Here is a 13,857-nt window from a genome sequence, read left to right on the forward strand (position 1 = left end):
GAGAAGTTTTTATAAATGATTTTGATTTCAAACCTATAAGAGATTGGATTGAGAAAGAAAAGAAGTTGATTCCTTTGAACATTAGAGCTATAAAGATTTTATATAGTGCTTTAATTGAACCTGACTTTGTGAAAATCAAATATTGCTATAATATTAAGATTATTTGGGATACTCTTGAATCTATCTATGTTACTAATAATCTTATTGAGATTGAAAGTGTTGGCAGTTCTCCAAATCTTGAAGAGGACCAATGTTTACTAACTTTTGGACAATATATGGAAGATGAGATTGAAGAAGGATAAATCATTGATCACTTCCATGGTTTAGTCAATACACTTGGACAAGAGGAAGATGATCCCTAAGAAAAGGTCCACATGACAAATTTGATTACATCACAATTTGAAGCTCAAGAAAAATTTCAAATATATCATTTCAATCATTCTTGTGCATACAAGTCATATGATTTTAAAAAATTTTCATAGAATAATTTTCAAACCTTTAATTGATTCAGTTTTGAAAAATATAAGAAATTTGGATTCTAATTTTACTAGAAATGCTAGAAATACTTTTGAAAAGAGAGTATTTAGAAAAAGAGATTATTTAAAAAATGTTTCAAGCAACAAGCACATAAATTGCAAAAGTTTCCAAAATGCATATTATTCTATTATTTGCAATTATTATGGTAAGTTTGGACATGTTTCTGACACATGCTATATTAGAAGAAACTTTAATGTGAGAACTAAGTTTATATTTGGGTTCTTAAAGGACAAGAAAAGTCCAATGCAAACCTCCAAGGACCCAAAGCTAAATGAGTACCAAAATGTCCTCTTAGTGCTTTACTTGTACAAAACAAATTCAACAAAAAAGAGACAGCTTGGTACAAGAAAGGAAGAAGTCACCAAGAGAGCTTTTCAAGTGCATATGGGCGACACTTAAGAGTGTACATCTGTAAGGAGAACTCTCAAGACACCTATTACTGAGAATACAAAATCCTATCCAAATAAGAAACAAAGGAGAAGAGCACTTCATACCTCAAGAATGAACTACTATAAAGTACCATTCCATTATCTTGACTAAAACAAAAGAAGAAGGACCACTCAAATAGAAGGTTTGTAAAGTCTACAACTTATGAGAGAGGATCACATGCACCTAAGGAAACTTTCACAAAGCCTATACATCTTATGCTTTGGGTGAATAAATGCAAACCTCTAAGCACGAAGGTCAAGGTATAACATTGGTAAAACCTCCAACACTTTCACTTATGATAATTATTGAGGTTTATATATTGTGACTTTAGGAATTTTGAAATGAATTTTTCATAACATATCCTTGAAATCATTATTGATAAATCTCTTACAAAAGATTTGCAATATTTAATAGATTATCTCTTTATGCATATGATAGAACACATTTGTTACCCACTTTTATTTGTCAATTAGGACCATTTTATTAATGATTTAACACCTTCAAGTGCACACATTGCATTAGATTTGGAACTTTGCCTAAGTTTCTAAGATCAGTGCACTAGGGGCATTTTGGTCCAAAAAATGAACTTTTGAGAAAATGTACAAGAAAAATTGACAAAGTGCATTTTATGTCCAGTTGATGAATGGTGAAATTATATTTTTAAAATTCATTTTAGTTTGGGAGTAATTAAATAAAAAAGTCAACACTTTCTTAAGTGTCTTAGTTTGTCCTAGTTTTGGTTTGCCTTTGTGTGAAAATTTTTATATAATTTTGTGCAGCCTGAAACTTGGTTAATTTAATAAATTCTCCCTTCTAATTATGAATTTAATTCTGGACATGAATTAGATTTTATTATATCATATGCTATTTAATTAAATTATGTGATTTATGTGACATAAGTGGCATGTGACTTGTGCATCAATTGGGCAATTGAGGTCAACACTCCTTGAGGACAATGGCTGATGGTTTGCACGTGAATTATGATTATTTTGAGGGATTAGATCAGCTAAAATGATGTGGATGACACATGGGAAATTGCACACATTGGAATCATCTACAAACCAATAGGAAGTTGCCACCTTGCAAGTGTGACAAGGCTCCCATTTACATTTTAATTTCTTTTTCCTTATTTTAATTAAGCTTCAGCTGATGGGAGACACCAAGGGCACGCCATTTTAAGCCCCAAATGGGATCCAACACATATCTCATTCATCTTCCACATTCTCTCTCTCTTGTTCATAGTGTGCTTCATTTTCTCTCTTTTGTTCTTCATTTTCCAGCACCCTAACCTCCATTTTCAGCCACCAAACCTCCACAAAACTCATACCATTCTTCTCCTCTCTTCATTTTCGTTCCATCCCTTCCATTTTCACAAGGATTGAAGCTCATTTCCATCATTCAAGAGCTATGGAGTTTGGCCTTCACAAGCAATCACTAGGGTTCTTGAAGATGAAGATTGGCTAAGTTTCTTTGTGGAATCCTAGAGAGATGAAGATGGAGGATGAGTCTTGAGCTTCAAATTGGCTAAGTTCTTTTGTTTCCTATCCTCTTCTCTTTTTACTAGATGGTTAGATTCCTTAATCTAGGGTTTAATCATCTTAGCTTATAAATTCTAATTTGAATTTGATGTTGATGTAAAGAGAGAGGATTGTTTCGTTTAATTTCTTCCTTGGACAGCCATGACTGAATTTTGCCACTCTTTGTTTGGCACATAATCTTGTGTTTTTCAATTAGTGAATTTCTTGTGTTAATATTGCATAATCTTGTGGTGTTAATGCTTGTATTGTTGAGTAGCTTGACATAATCTTGTGGTGTTAATGCTTGTGTTGTTGAGTAGCTTGACATAATCTTGTGGTTGCTCAATTTATGTGTTTTACCATGGCTGTTGAGAGAGGATTTTGAGTGAATCACTTGGCTAATGTCTTCACCAATTGGTTAATTGAACTAGGGACTTTAATCTAAGACCTAGGGAGGTTAGCTAATTAGGTTAATTGGCTTAGGATAATTTTCTTAAGTCATGACAGCTTTAGTCAAGAGGAAAGGGAAGCTAAACTTAGCCTAATCATGAGAAGATAATGAGTCCAAAATCAACTAATCTCTAGGGTTCCATTATTGTAAAAAGGGAAGTTCATTTCACTCACTTTCACTAGCATTTTAATTACTTGCACATTAGGTAATTAGTTTAGATAATTAGCTAGGTAACTAAATTCCTACAAACTTTGGTTGATTTATTTCACTAGATAACTTTCAATTAGACTTAAAACCATTCCTTAGGAGATGACCTAGGGTTGCCCTATATTGCATTAGGGTTAGCTTTAGTGTAATTTTGAGGATAAGCGACTAATTTCCTATCAAAATTTTGGGGCCGTTGCCAGGGAATGGTTTAAGTTTAATTCTAAGGTTGTTTAGTACTTAATTTACATTTTTAGTGTTCCTGAAAATCTTTTGAAAAATTATAAAAATTTGTTTTTGTGTCTTGTTTAGTGTTTTTTATGTGTTTTGAGTGTTTTTATTCTGTTTTGAAAAAGAAAAAAAAAATTTAGTGCAATTTTCATTGGTTTGGTGTAGAGCTGAAAATACTCTGTTTCTAGTGTCTCTGTCTGAAATTGAAAAATTAACTGGGAATGAGTCTGAGGGAATTTATTTCATTGAAAGCTCTATATCCTAGCTTCACTTTAAAATTGGTTTGGTCAATTTTGGACGTGGGAAGTGTCCTGTGGAAATTTTACAATCTAACAAGGTCCAAGGAGCCATTACAGAGGATTCCCAAAACCCTGTTTCAACTTTGAGTTAGCATATCTTCCTCTTTGTGCGTTCAAATTGATTGATTCCAGTTTCATTTTTCTTATCGCTGTCTTATCTTTGTTTCTTGTGTTTAGGATTTTCTTCAATTTTTCCATTTTCCTATTTGAAAGTTTGTTAGAAGCTCTGAAGGTCTTCTGGATGAAATCCTGTTTCTCCAGACTTGAGGACCAACTTGTGAAAAATTCTGGGAACGATTGGGAAGGATTTTTAATTTAAAAGTTTTATATAATTTTTTCGGTATATCTCTTGTGTTTCTCATAAAAGTTTCAGGGGAATTTATCATGTGGATTTGCTGATAGAAAATTCACAAGTTCACTGTCTCCAGAGAGCCTACTGTGCGAATTCCAGAATTGCCAAAGCTTCTTGATTGAGCATTTCTAACTCTCTTTCTACTTGTTTCGTGTTATTTTTTTTTCATTTTATTGCTATTGAGTTTAATCAAAAAAAAAAAAATATTTCTCTTGCTTTTGTGTGTTTTGAATTGTTTCATGTTGATTTGCATTTTAGTTTAGTTTGTTCTTTGTTCTTAATTTTCTTGAGCTTGATTAGTGCATGACCCGAAGAAAACATACCTCTTTTGTTGAATTAGATCCAAAAATTGAAAGAACTATTTCTAGATTGAGAAGATCACAACCTATTCTTGATTCTCATTTAGTTTGTAATTCAACAATGGAAGGTATCTTAGGACATGAGCATGTGCATAATGAGGGCCATGGGAATGGGAATGAGAATTTGCATGATGATGGCCATGTTAATAATGAATTTGAAGGCTTGCATAACCTTAGAGAGGAGAGGAGCATTAGGCAATTAACTCAACCTAATTGGCATGATAATCCTTATGGCTTATATTTTCCTCCTACTAATGTTCAATTTGAAATTAAATCCTCCTTGATTAATGCATTGCCTAAATTTCATGGGTTACCAGGAGAGGATTGTCATAGGTTTTTGCATACTTTCCTATTGGTTTGTGATACTATGAAGCCTATGCATGTAAATGTTGATGATGTTCAAGCTAAGGCTTTTGTATTTTCTCTTGAAGGTTTAGCAAAGGAGTGGTATTTCAACTACCCTTCTTATGTGAAAGTGAGCACATGGGCCGAGCTAAGAAGACTCTTCTTAGATAATTCTTTCCAAATTCCAAGGTCACCAATTTGAGAAAGCAAATCTATGGGGTCCAACAAGGAGAGAATGAGAGTCTCTATGAGTATTGGACTAGATTCCAAGGCCTTTTGGCTAAATGCCCACACCATCAAATTTCTAGTGAGAATTTAGTCCAATATTTCTATGAGGGCTTGATTCCAAGAGACAAAGTTAACATTGATGCCGCTAGTGGTGGATGCTTGATTGACCTCACTTCCTTAAAGGCTTGGGAACTAATTGACAAGATGGCTTCAAGTGGTGCTCAATACTCTACAAGGGAAAAGAGAAATGTGAATATGGTAGGTTCCTCAGTTCTTAATGATTCATATGTGGACTTGCTAGCTGCCAAGATTGGGAGAATGTTGGCTCCACAAATATCTCAAGTGAGCAATGTAAGTACTTCTCAAGCACTTGTCCCTTATTCTTGTACTTTTTGTGACTCACCTATGCATGTAGAAAGCAATTGTCCTATTAAGTTTGAACAAGTAAATGCTATCTACAATGGAAAACAATCCTATGGTGGGAGGCAAGGGCAAGGAGCTTATTCTAATACTTACAACCCTTCATGGAGAGACCATCCTAATTTCTCCTATTCAAATCCAAATGTGGCTTTACAAGACAATCAACAAAGAGGATCCTATCAAAACACCTTTGGCCGTGACCCTCCACCTATTTGTCTCAAGGTAGCTCTTCTCAAAGCTACAATCCAAGTGGTAATTCTCTTGCACCTTCTTCTAATTCTTATAGTGATAGGAGGCTTGTTCCAATTGAGAGTTCTTCTAATTCAAACTCTTCTAATGATGTGAATGTGTTACGTAAGCAGTTGATTGAAATGAACTCTTTGTATAAAACATGTATGATGGCTTAGGGAACAAGGTAGAGAGTATGGGTAACAAGTGTGAGAACATGAACTCTAAAATTGATGCCCTTACTTCTCAAATGAATATGCTTGCTAACCAATTAAGTGCAGCCAATGCTCAAGCCTCTACATTACCATCCAACACCGTTGCTAATCCTAAAGCTAATCTTAATGCTATCACATTGAGGAGTGGCAAGGAGTTGGGAGAAAGAGTACAAGAAGACAAAAGACAAGGGAAGGCCGAGAAGCCCTCTTTAAATTCTTCAATTGATGTTAATGTTTCTAGTTCTTCTTTTGCTCCTAATGATGCATCTTTTTGTAGAGATGATGAGGATGAAAACATTGAGGAGATCATATGTGAGCAACCACCATCTAAGGTGGAAAAGGGGACTATGGCCGAGTTGTTTAGTAAGGAAAAAGAGGGAGAGGCTGAGCAAAGTGAAACAAGAAAGGAGAGTTCAAGGAAGAAAGAAGGAAAGCAAAGTCAAGAGATTATAAAGAAGCTTCCTTTTCCACAAGCACAAGTGGTCCCTAAGCAAGTAAAGGGACAATTTGATCAAGAGGTATATGATTTCTTCCACAAGATTCATGTTAATGTACCCTTGATGGATGTAGTTAAGAACTTTCCTAAGTATGCCAAATTTTTGAAAGATTGTTGTACAAATAAAAGAAAATTTAGGCCTAATGCAAGGGTACAATTACCCTCATCTGTGAGTGCTATCATGAAGCCTCAACTCCCTATAAAATGTGAGGACCCCGGTTCCTTCACAATTCCATGCAAGATTGGCAACACACATTTTTCTCATGCATTGATAGACTTAGGTGCAGCCATTAATGTTATGCCTCTTTCAATTTATCATGCCTTGAGTCTTAATTGCATGCATAAGACACCTATGATATGCCAATTAGCGGATAGAAGTGTTAGAAAGACCACATGGAGTAGTAGAAGACTTGTTGGTTTGTGTTAAAGGTCTATTATTTCCTGTGGATTTCTATGTGCTTGATATGTCAAAAGAAGGGAGTGGGGATGATATTTTGATTTTAGGAAGGCCATTTATGAGGACTGCCCGTACATTGATTGACATGGAAAAAGGTAGTTTGATTTTGAAATGTGGAGAGGATCATGTTATTTTTAATATATATGAAGCAATGAAACATCCTTTTGAGGATTATTCTTTGTTAGGTGTAAGTTCCATTGAGTTATTGCTTCATGATGCTTGTGAGTCTCACATGCTTGATTCTTTCTCACATGTTGATGATGATTTGTCTCTTGTTACTACTACATGTATTGATGGATGTAGTTGTCCTATTTGTTTAGAGATTGATGCATGCTTGAATGATGCAACTACTTCTTCTCATGATTTGTTTAAAATATCTCCTATGCTTGATCTTGAAATGCTTGAGAAGGGTATATCTTCTTGTGTTGTAGGTACTAAAGCCATTAAGGCCGAATCTATGAGTTTTTCTCCACTCGAGCTTGATGTTCTTAGGATTCCCAAGCTATTGGAGGAAAATTCTACACTTTCACATGTCGAGGCCGTGGCTCAAGTCCAAGCACTTGAGGACAAGTTGCAAGAAAAGGGGGAGGCTGTAAAGAAAAGAAGAGGAGAAATCAAAAACAAGTGAGAAGCCTAAAAGACAAGATAGTACCATGGAATATTCCACCAAATTAGACTTGAAGAAGCTCATTCCCTCTTGTGTAGAGCCACCTACCTTGGAGTTGAAGCCTTTACCATCCAATCTCAAGTATGCATATCTCATTGAGAATGAGAAGCTTCCGGTAATAATTTCTAACTCTTTATCTCTTGAGGAAGAAAATGCATTACTTGATGTGTTGAGAAAGAACATACATGCTATTGGTTGGACTTTGGCTGACATTCTTGGTATTGACCCTATTGTGTGCACACATAAAATTTTTCTTGAGGACAATGCTAAGCCCATTAGGCAACCACAAAGGAGACTTAACCCATTGATTTTAGATGTGGTAAAGAAAGAGGTTGTTAAGCTACTTAGTGCTGGGATCATCTATCCTATAGCTGACAGTGAGTGGGTGTCTCCACCCAAGTTGTACCTAAGAAAGGGGGGATTACTGTGGTAAAAAATGAGAAAGGAGAGCTTGTTCCAACTAGAGTTCAAAATGCTTGGAGAGTGTGCATAGACTATAGGAAGCTCAATAATGTGACTAGGAAGGACCATTTTCCTTTGCCTTTTATTGATCAAATGCTTGAGAGATTGGCTTCCAAGTCCCATTATTGCTTCCTAGATGGGTTTAGTGGGTATTTTCAGATTCCTATAGCTCCTAGTGACCAAGATAAGACTACCTTTACATGCCCCTTTGGTACATTTGCCTATAGGAGGATGCCTTTTGGTCTTTGCAATGCACCTGGTACTTTTCAAAGATGCATGATGTCCATATTTTGTGATTTTATTGAACATTGCATGGAAGTCTTTATGGATGATTTTACTGTGTATGGTGAGTCCTTTGATTCATGCTTGCATTCTTTAGATAAAGTGCTTGGTAGGTGCATTGAAAAGAAGCTTGTGCTTAACTTTGAAAAATGCCATTTCATGGTAGATAAAGGAATTGTTTTAGGCCATTTGATTTCTTCCAATGGCATAGAGGTGGATAAGGCCAAAGTAGATGTGATTGCTTCTTTGCCATATCCTGTTTGTTTGAAAGATTTGAGATCATTTTTGGGACATGCAGGCTTTTATAGGAGATTTATAAAGGGGTTTAGTGAAATTGCTTTGCCTATGTCTAAACTCTTACAAAAAGATGTTGATTTTGTTTTTGATGATGCTTGCAAAAGGAGTTTTGACACTTTGAAAAGCATGCTCATTTCCCCTCCCATTCTTAAAGCCCCAATTGGTCTTTACCTTTTGAGTTGTCATGTGATGCTTCTAATTTTGCTGTGGGAGCTATGCTTGGTCAAAGAGAGGGCAAGTTATCATATGTGATTGCTTATGCATCTAGGACCCTAGATTCAGCTCAGGTTAATTACACCACAACTGAGAAAGAGTTGTTTGCTATTGTTTTTGCACTTGATAAATTTAGATCATATCTTCTTAACTCTAAAGTTGTTGTGTACACTGACCATGCTGCTGTGAGGTACTTGTTTAAGAAGACAGATTCTAAGCCTCGCTTGATTCGATGGGTGATCTTAATGCAAGAATTTGATGTGGAGATAAGGGATAGGAGTGGTTCTACCAATCAAGTAGCGGATCATTTGTCTAGACTACCTCATTTAAAAGCTACTATGGTAAACTCTACCCTACTATTCCTTTGTTCATTCATTTCCTGATGAGGCATTGTGTGCCATTTCATCTAAGCCTCCATGGTATGCCTCTTTTGCTAACTATATTGAGTGTAGAGTCTTGCCTCCTTGTGCTTCACGTTTTGCCATTGAAAATTGAAAAGAGAGTCTAGATTTTACATTTGGGAACCACCTTTGATGTGGAAGATTTGTAGTGATAAAGTGATTAGGAGGTGTGTTGATGATGTTGATGTGCCTTCTGTTCTTGAATTTTGTCACTCTCATGCATGTGGTGGTCATTTTAGCTCAAATAAGACAGCTAGGAAGGTTTTAGATTGTGGATTGTATTGGCCTAGCTTGTTAAAGACTCTTATGAATTTTGTAAAGCATGCTTGAAATGTCAAAAGGTTAGTAGTTGGGGTAAGAGACATGAAATGCCTCAACAACCCATTTTATTTTGTGAGATTTTTGATGTTTGGGGCATTGACTTCATGGGTCCCTTTCCACCATCCTTTAGTTTTGAGTACATATTACTTGGTGTTGATTATGTTTCAAAGTGGATTGAAGCCATTCCTACTAGAACTTGTGATGCTAAGATTGTTTTGAAGTTTCTCAAATCTAATATTTTTTGTAGGTATGGAGTTCCTAAGGCCTTGGTAAGTGACCAGGATCCCACTTTGCAATAAGATGATGAAGGCTCTCTTGGCTAAATATGGGGTGCATCACAAAAATCTCTACACCATATCATCCCCAAACTAATGGCCAAGCCGAAGTATCAAATAGAGAAGTCAAGAAAATCCTAACCAAGGTGGTGACACAAAAATAGGAAGGATTGGTCTTTACACTTGGAGGATGCTTTGTGGGCTTATCGGACCGCTTATAAGACTCCCATTGGCATGTCTCCTTTTCGATTGGTGTATGGAAAGGCTTGCCACCTCCCTGTGGAGATAGAGCATAGGGCCTATTGGGCCATCAAGAAACTAAACTTGGATTTCCATCTTTCGGCTAAGGAGAGATTTCTTCAAATGCAAGAACTTGAGGAGCTTAGGTTGGATGCCTATGAGTCTTCTAGAATCTATAAGGAGAAAACAAGGATCCTTCATGACAAGCTAATCTTGAGGAAAAAGTTCCAAGAAGGAGATCAAGTCCTCTTGTTCCAAACAAGGTTTATTCATAAGCATGCCAAGTTGAAGTCTAAGTGGGAGGGACCATATCTAGTGACCAAGGTGTTTCCCTATGGGTTTTGCAACTCTTGAATAAAGCCACGGGTTCCACTATGCAAATCAATGGTCACCTATGCAAGCTCTACAAAGATGCCAAATCACTTCAAAAGGAGGAGGACTTCTTCTCAACATGTTTTTGAACCACCATGATAGGTTGTATCTCTCTAACCTTGAGCTTTTACCTTCCTTTAATTGATATATTTAATGATAGGTATAGTTCAAGTGTGGGGGAGATGAACCTAGTAGGAAAATTAGAGTTATATTTGCTTTATTTGACTTCTTTGTTTTGTGTTTTAGTTTGAAAAAAAAAAAAAAATATCTGCACCACACTTTGTTATGCATTCATTATTGATCTCACCTTATTTATCACTAGTCTATACATACATTGAGGACAATGCATGATTTAAGTGTGGGGGAGAGAAATAAACATTTTGTTTTGTTTGTTTTGGTTTTGTTTGGTTTTGCAAAAAAATTCAAAAAAAAAATTTCTTTGTTTTGTTTTGTTTGAGGTTACTTAATTACCTAGCTCTTGAATGGATATTTTGATTCTTGAGATGTGGTAATTTTTAGGATTGAATAGGTGTGAAGTGAACATTCTTTTACCTTGAATTAATGGATTAGAGTGGCATATTACCCATTCATGGAAGAGGCTAAACACTCATGTGTGATTAATTCCTTAGTGATGTTACCCTCTAGAATTTGTTTCACTTCTTAATTAGACCATATATCTTGCACTTGTTTGATAGGAGATGAGAGATGGCATTCATAAAAATAGCCAGAGCCAAATAGCCAACCTATTATTATTTATTATCCTTTGTTAGCCACTTTGAGCCTTTGGTTTGATTCTTAAAAAAAAAATATTCACCCTATTTTTCCCAAGGAATGCATGTTACACTTTTATATGTCTTTTTAATATTCATTGCATGTCCTAGATCAAATGAGTGGATGCCTATTATCATTTCTCTATCCATTACTTCCATTGTTTTCAAAGAGTTAGGGGCAACCAAAAAAAAAAACAACAAAGATAGATTTGAAAAAAAAATATAGTCAAAAAGAAAAAGAAATAAAGTGCTGAAAGAAAAAGAAAAAAAAAGAAAAGAAAAGAAAAAAAATAAAATAAAAATAAAAAGTTGCCTAGCTCATCCATTCCATTTGTTTTATTATTTCTTATCATTTCTTTCCATCCTCATTGTGTTAAGGTGTTCACTCAATTGAGTTAGGTTATGCTTTGCATATAAGGGGATATCTTGATTTAGCATTATTTTGATGCTAACCCTATTTTTTTTTTATACATGCATTCTTAGACATCCTTTCATTACCTATATCACAACCTAATAAAGTCCATTTGATTCTTGATTGCAAGTGCTATTTAGTGATGGAGATGTAGAAGGGTTACAAATTCATAGTAGGGTTATCCAAGAAATTTTGAGTGAAATTTAATACCTTATACACTTTGAGTGATGAGAGCAAACACTTAACCTAGAGAGGCTTACTCTTTGACATTGATTCTTGGTAAGGGTTTGTTTGTGATGTGCATAATTCTTTCGTAATTATTGCCACATTGATTGATAATTGTAGAAGTTCATGAGCTAGTATTTTAGTGACTTGAAACAATGTTTTCTCTTATTTCTTTGTCTTATAGTTTCTTTTGGGAACCTTTTTCACTTGATTTTGCCCGGAGTGCAAAAGCTAAGTGTGGGGGAATTGATAGAACACATTTGTTACCCACTTTTATTGTGTCAATTAGGACCATTTTATTAATGATTTATCACCTTCAAGTGCACACATTGCATTAGATTTGGAACTTTGCCTAAGTTTCTAAGATCAGTGCAACTAGGGGCATTTTGGTCCAAAAAATGACTTTTGAGAAAATGTACAAGAAAAATTGACAAAGTGCATTTTATGTCCAGTTGATGAATGTGAAATTATATTTTTAAAATTCATTTTAGTTGGGAGTAATTAAAATAAAAAGTCAACACTTTCTTAAGGGTCTTAGTTTGTCCTAGTTTTTTGGTTTGCCTTTGTGAAAATTTTTATAATTTTGTGCAGCCTGAAACTTGATTAATTTAATTACAATTCTCCCTTCTAATTATGAATTTAATTCTGGACATGAATTAGATTTTATTTATATAATGCTATTTAATTGAATTATGTGATTTATGTGACATAGGGGGCATGTGACTTGTGCATCAATTGGGCAATTGAGGTCAACACTCCTTGAGGACAATGGCTGATGGTTTGCACGTGAATTATGATTATTTTTGAGGGATTAGATCAGCTAAAATGATGTGGATGACACATGGGAAATTAGGCACACATTGGAATCATCTACAAACCAATAGGAAGTTGCCACCTTGCAAATGTGACAAGGCTCCCATTTACATTTTAATTTCTTTTTCCTTATTTTAATTAAGCTTCAGCTGATGGGAGACACCAAGGGCACGCCATTTTAAGTCCCAAATGGGATCCAACACATATCTCATTCATCTTCCACATTCTCTCTCTCTTGTTCATAGTGTTCTTCATTTTCTCTCTTTTGTTCTTCATTTTCCGAGCACCCTAACCTCCATTTTCTCAGCCACCAACCTCCACAAAAAACTCATACCATCTTCTCCTCTTCTTCATTTTCGTTTCCATCCCTTCCATTTTCACAAGGATTGAAGCTCATTTCCATCATTCAAGAGCTATGGAGTTTGGCCTTCACAAGCAATCACTAGGGTTCTTGAAGATGAAGATTGGCTAAGTTTCTTTGTGGAATCCTAGAGAGATGAAGATGGAGGATGAGTCTTGAGCTTCAAATTGGCTAAGTTCTTTTGTTTCCTATCCTCTTCTCTTTTTACTAGATGGTTAGATTCCTTAATCTAGGGTTTAATCATCTTAGCTTATAAATCTAAATTTGAATTTGATGTTGATGTAAGAGAGAAGATTGTTTCATTTAATTTCTTCCTTGGACAGCCATGACCTGAATTTTGCCACTCTTTGTTTGGCACATAATCTTGTGTTTTTCATTAGTGAATTTCTTGTGTTAATATTGCATAATCTTGGTGTGTTATGCTGTGTTTTGATAATGTGTTGAAGCTTGTGGTACTTATAATCTTGTGGTTGCTCAATTTATGTGTTTGACCATGGCTTGTTAGAGAGGATTTTGAGTGAATCACTTGGCTAATGTCTTCACCAATTGGTTAATTGAACTAGGGACTTTAATCTAAGACCTAGGGAGGTTAGCTAATTAGGTTAATTGGCTTAGGATAATTTTCTTAAGTCATGACAGCTTTAGTCAAGAGGAAAGGGAAGCTAAACTTAGCCTAATCATGAGAAGATAATGAGTCCAAAATCAAACTAATCTCTAGGGTTCCCTTATTGTAAAAAGGGAAGTTCATTTCACTCACTTTCACTAGCATTTTAATTACTTGCACATTAGGTAATTAGTTTAGATAATTAGCTAGATAACTAAATTCCTACAAACTTTGGTTGATTTATTTCACTAGATAACTTTCAATTAGACTTAAACCATTCCTTGGGAGATGACCTAGGGTTGGCCCTATATTGCATTAGGGTTAGCTTTAGTGTAATTTTGAAGGATAAGCGACTAATTTCCTATCAGCATACA

The 13,857-nt window shown here is 35.2% G+C and overlaps 1 long non-coding RNA gene and 1 other non-coding gene across 2 annotated transcripts in view; both read right to left on the reverse strand.

Annotated features, from left to right (window-relative positions):
* LOC129304460 (uncharacterized) overlaps nucleotides 1-13,857 on the reverse strand; it is a 45,707-nt gene that overhangs the window by 6,692 nt on the left and 25,158 nt on the right. The gene's annotated exons all lie outside the window — the stretch shown is intronic.
* On the reverse strand, nucleotides 4,920-5,026 carry LOC129307564 (small nucleolar RNA R71). Its single transcript, XR_008592452.1, has one exon. It is a non-coding gene; the product is annotated as a small nucleolar RNA R71 (small nucleolar RNA).

This window comes from Prosopis cineraria, unplaced genomic scaffold (genome assembly GCF_029017545.1).
Source record: "Prosopis cineraria cultivar Desert tree isolate PC_DT_omini unplaced genomic scaffold, ASM2901754v1 PC3, whole genome shotgun sequence".
Classification (NCBI taxonomy): Eukaryota; Viridiplantae; Streptophyta; class Magnoliopsida; order Fabales; family Fabaceae; genus Prosopis; species Prosopis cineraria.